This window comes from Hesperophylax consimilis, chromosome 6, assembly GCF_061612785.1.
Source record: "Hesperophylax consimilis isolate HC1 chromosome 6, BYU_Hcon_1.0, whole genome shotgun sequence".
Lineage (NCBI taxonomy): Eukaryota > Metazoa > Arthropoda > Insecta > Trichoptera > Limnephilidae > Hesperophylax > Hesperophylax consimilis.
Window position 1 is genome coordinate 30647952 of NC_142841.1, and position 6287 is coordinate 30654238.

Genomic DNA, 6287 nt, shown 5'->3' on the forward strand with positions numbered 1-6287 from the left:
CACCGATTACGAAGCCTTTGAAGGGGTTCCGAGGTTATTTTTAAACCCTCCTGGTAAATGATCACGAATGGTCACATACGATCACAGCTGAACGGTGTAATGTGATTTGTTAGGCTCACAGAGATGATGAGATGATCAGCTATTCGCCTTTGATGTGTTACCACAACAGTGACCCTCCCAGATCCTTTGACAGGCTAACCAGTAACCCGCTTCCGTTCAGTGGCTACGGCGCAGGACTAAAGCGGCATGTGATCTGTTTTAACATCGTATTATGCACGCTTTCTGAATTGTCAGTCGAACAGAAGGTGTCTTTCTTCTATCCCCTTTGAATACCTTTAACATATTTTTCAAAGCCTCATGCGTCATCACAAGGTTTTAATAACAAATATTTGCCCAAATGACACTCACCCCATCATCTTACCCGGTTTAACTTTACGTGTTGTTAACTCTCTTCTAAAACCGATAATCTATTTTTAATATAATCATCTACTTCATCGATTGAAACTCCATTTTTGACTGAACGTAGCGAAATCCTGTTTTCATTTGCATTTCGTCTTTCTGTGAATTTATTTCTGTGTTCCGTCAATCTTTTAAAGTTTGTATCCGTTTGATAGTAACTGATACCTTTTTCAAGTCGGAGTAATCAACACATCGCGATGTTTACTGTTCACTTATCTACTAGTTATAAACAGCCTGTAAATCTTCTTATTTAGTCATGAAAAGAGGGTAAGCGATTTATTTCTATTTTTGTTTTTTGTATTCCAATTTTATATAAGTTACTTTGTATTTTAGAACGGTACAAAAGAAACAAAAAAATAAATAAAAAGTTTAAAAAACACCCAATGCTTTTCCGAGAAAATGCCTTTTAATCCAATGTGGATTAAATGCACTTAGTTTATTATAGCCGAGTCTTTATTAAAAACAGCACTCAAATCAGCTCAGTTTTTTATCCAGCATGTATGAATTATTCATGCAAATTAAAATCGTTAGATTAACTCAATTTCTGCGCTCTTGCTAGAAGTTTTACAAATTATTTATTTTCAACATGTGTTTATTTTTTTTAATAAAAAGCACATAAAGTTCTCCGCACTGGGAAATCACCTGTATAAGTTGTGTAGTTACCTAATTATACTACCATCGCACTTATTACATTATTATTTGTTTATATCCACACGAGCTTTTACAAACATTTGATATACATAATAGTTTAGCGCAACAGGAATCAAGAAGTAAAATTTGGTATTAGTTATAAAGAAATTCATTGCAGAAGAATAGTATTATGCTATACTTAATTATTAATATTATTAAGGTATTTTACTATAGCCTTCTTGTAACTACAGTCCGTGAAGTTGAAAACATTTACAATTTTTGTGAAAGTGTTGCCAATTGCATGTAATCTAAATCGAGCGAGTAGCTAAATGATTCGATCCTGATATTGGTGTTGCAATTATTATTCGTGGAGCAAGAGTGTTGAAAAGCGCCATTTATTTAAAGGGACGTTTTGATGTAAAAATTTGAATGTGGCAAGGAAGATTTTATAAAAAGAAAAATTTTGGTATGTATTATATGTAAACTATACTACCCATGTGTTATGTTTACACAATTCAGTTAAATAACTAACAAAAAAATGATTTTATTTCTCTTTGTCTGACATTTTTAATCAACATTATCAAGACTATCATCATCACGATCATCGTCATCATAATTATCTAACCACTAGTACTTTGATAATTTCCATTTTTCGGCTATAATGAGGGGGCTGTTAGGAGTTCCACCGCTTCTTAGGCGAGTGTGGTCAGCTTTTGATGAAATAAAAAAAAAATCGTAAACGTTGAACCTCTTCCATCAATTGACGTATCGGCAGTTATGCACTTTTTATTATTTCTGGCTAATGGATAAAATAGTTATGCATTGTGGGCGGCATGACGTACCACGGATACTTTTGCCCGAAATAGTTGGCCGAGTCTAGTGTATACTTGATTCCATTTCCTTCTGCAGTAAATTTAGCTCATCTGGATTTTTTTTATGTGCAGAGTTCTTCACTATAGCGAACATTTGTCGTCTTGACACGAATAAGGTATCGGTATTCGTACCGAGAATTGAATTAATTAACCGCTCCGGTCACATAGTTCGTGCTATATTTGTCACGAAACATCAAAATCCGTTGAGTCAAGTTGTGATATATCTGTCACCAACCATCACGACTTCATGTCTCTAATAAAACTCGTTTTTTTTTCTATTATATTCAGACATGTGGTATAAACAATTTTAGAAAGGGGGACACCAAGTTTTCTCTTTGAGTTTAAAAGTTTTATCGCTGTATACCTAAGGTTCAAAATTTAAAAAAAGCACTCCACACAGCATCCCCAAAGATGACACAGGCCTTGCGAGCAATTATTTTCCTCGAGGCTTCCTGTGCAGAGTTAATGTAAAATAAAAATGTGCATTTATATATATACGAATATATAACTTTGCTTTGTTTAGTATTGAAACAGTTTTGGATAATATCTACTATTTTTCCCATCATATACCTACTATCGATTTCCTTCCTTAAAAACAGCCTTACCCACACATGAAAAGAAGAAGATGATTTGTTGCATTGTAAATTGTCGCAAGTACAACATTCGAATTCGTGTCGTGTAGCAAGAAGGTGCAATCGTAGTGTCCTCGTCGTATTATTCACATGCTTTGTGCTCGGTTTGCAAATATCAAAATCAGATTAAAGATTATCTCGTTTCGGAGGAAATTTCACCCTGTGAACAGTGCAAGTTCGTCGAGAGCCCTATTGCCGGGATTCTTGGGAATTAAAGGTAGGCTGATCCTTCATTCCACTTTTCCCGTGATTTTCAAAACCAATTGAATTGAACCATTGTTGAATTTTTATTGTGGATTTGATTTACAGTTCATTTACGTGTAATAGAACACGTTACAACATTATTTATCACATCAAATTATTTATTGAATCTTATGCACCTCGAAAAGATTCAGGTAACAAAAATAACAACTTACAAGATTTGTATTAGGCAGGAAGTAGTTCTTTATTTATACTGCATGTCTATACTAACTTAACCTTTCCGGGAACATGAACGTTACATGACGTCCGTTCGTGCCTTGCCAAAGGAGTAGGATGCCAAATGACGTCTTGCACTATAGGAGTATTTAAATAACTTAGCTTGGTGATTTGGTGATCGAAATTAGTCGATCGATTTAAACGACAGCCTACAAACAAATAAACTTAAATCCAAACGCGACGAAATGTATTATAATTGGACATAAGGAGATATGCAGAGAAAGAAAAATTGAAATTTATCTTGACATTATTAAAAATGTTACTGATTTGAAATTCTTGGGAATTATATTAGATTCAACACTTATCTTTACTAAACATGCAGAGTATCCACAAAAGAAAATTGGAAAGAAGATTTTTTTTTGAGAAGATTTCCAGAAAAAAAAATCCAGAAAAACTACAATCTCTACATACAACTCCATTATTGCTCAAAATTTTAACAACTGCTTAGCGATTTTTTCTTACGTAAGAGAACAAAATAAGTTGCAAATTCTCCAAAATAAAGCAATGTGATAACACTTTCACGAAATAGATTTTAAAATGTTAAAGGAACAAAATTGGTTAACAAATGCTGACCTTGAACACGATGATATTTATACATTAAATAATATACCACCTATTACCACCACCTATTACCACCTATACCACCGGAATACTTTACAAAGAAAATTTTACATAAAAAAACCTTCACAAACATAATACAAGAACGAGCAATTAAATTAGGCTACTAAAAAGGAGAAAGCCAATACACAAAATAGTTTACTGTACAAAGGAATACAATATTAAAATGCGCTGCCGGAAACAATAAAGTTGAAAGATACAAGCTGGATTGTAGGAGCCATATTAAAAAAAACACCAATGATTGAAGATTGTGATCATTATTCAACGGTATTCCTCTATTTCTCCAGAAACTGTAGGGTCTGTAACGGTCTAGAGCTATTATTTCCAATGTGGGCAACATCTTCCACCGCTGAGCGATTAAAGTCCCTTAAAGGGCGATCAAGAGTTGAGTGTTGATGTTGAGATCCAAAAAAGTTACGAACCTCTTTTCCCGGCCCGGTCTGCCTAGTGCCCAGTATCTGAATCTGTGAACTTCTACCACCACAGCACGTTTTTCCAGACTATACTAACATAAATAAATCTATGACTGCGTGAACCATTGTTAAGATCGCAATGGAGGCTATTTTCGACTTTCAAAACCGAAGTCATTATGTGATACATTTTTGGTTATTATGCCGTGTTTCGCTTCCCATTTCTTAAGTCAACATTTTGGACAGCTTTACAGTGTCCATCATCAGTACGTGTCATATTTGAGAATATTATAACATGTTTTTACTTTGGGCAATTGTTGGTCTTAGAATAATTTCTCTCATTTCCACACATTTCCAGACAGATTTTCCAATAGGATACATTTTGCTCTGTTCATGTTATAATAATAAATAATAATATTTGGATGATTTGTAAAGCGACGTTTTGTGCAAAATCACCCAAGGGCGCTGTACAAATATGTTCTTTTGATAGTTTTAAAAACTCTTAAACACAGGATTATAGATACAGACATAAGTTTATTTTCATTGGAATTTTGTCTAGGATTTCAGATATTATAGTGGTTAGTGGTACTTGATATAAAATGATTAATCTACCCACTTACAGTTGCTTTTAGGATATTGTATAAAATGTGAGTAATTACCAAATGAGGTAAACTTTGAAAGTAGTTTACACAAGTAGTAAACCAACAATCTTGTGCATAAGCGAGCTTTCAACAGCTTCATGTATTTAATACTTCAAACTGCTGAAAGTACAAACTTTATTTAAGAAGAGAATATACCTGTTTACGAGTATATTTTATATTTTACTCAAATCATTATTATTCTCTGAAAATTATGTGTTAAATTTTTTTAATAATATTAAATGCTTTGCAAGGAAGAAAATTGCATGGAAAGGCGATTTTATTGCACTTCCGAAATGAATGTATTGAACTAGCCACTTATCAGTTAATAAAATAATTTGATAAATTAATTTAATTCACAGATCAAAAACAAATAAATAAAATAATGTATAACGTTTTTTCCTTGGGCGTTGATGTTCTTTTACCACTAACTGTGAAACTCGAAAGTGAAGCATTGTCTCAAATATGAATGCAACTACTTGGTTTTAACTGTCTGAAAAAATCACAAATTTTCAAAAGTATAACAGATTCCAGATTCCAGACTCATTTTAGCTCTAGCCCCCAGAACATTATTAAATTTCTAGGATCTCTAATTTTAACTTGACTCAGACTATATTTTCTGTCATTTTTGTTGTTGTTTTGCACAACACCGTTAATGGACAGTTGGTATTCATCCTTTGTAATGTCTTTGTATTTTTTTAATAACCCTTTGTCTGTCTGCACATTAATTAATAAACGAAATAAAGCCATGCTTCGCTGTTCGTTTGTAAACATCTTCTAAAGTGTAAACGAGTTCTTCGCTCGATATTCTGCTAAACATTGCTGAAAATTACCGTGCATTTAAATGTCGCGTTGCACTATTTATTAGCTTATTAATTTTAAGTAAAAAGAAACAATGAATTAATAACTTAATTAAAATGAGTGACGGCTGAAAAATTAGGTATTTTTTGAATAGTTCCCATAAAAGATCTTGATGAAAATCTTCACGGGCCTCATAACATATGTGAAAGTTTTTATTTTATTTATTTTACATAATATATTTCTCCATGGTAGCAGCATCCGCATAGCCCCTAGAAAAGAAGCTACATAAGCTTCGTTGATGTTAATGATATTGTTATTTAAATCTATCTTTAAGACAAAAATAAAAGATTCAAGTTTAATATGGTTGTGACTACAGTCCAAGTGAGAATTATGATTCAAACATTAAAAACAGCAAAATGGCGGCTGTTGAAAAAAGTCCACAAAAATAAGTCTATTTTGAATGATTTTATAAAGTACCTAAAATCAAAATTTTCAAATAATTCTAGTTCTAGCAAGAGCCATGCATGTGGCAAATGTGTAGTTAAAATTTTTTAATGGTCGGTTCAGTAGTTCCGGAGAAAAAAATCAAAGAACCAAGAAAATAAGTGGTTTCAAGAAATAAGTTTTTTTACTGAAAAACCTATCAGCTAATAAGCGATGCCAGCAACATACAGCATGCCTTCCGCTTGTTCAAACAGTTTATTTTATTCAACTCTGGCACCTCCTCTGCTCATTCTGGCTGTTTGTTTA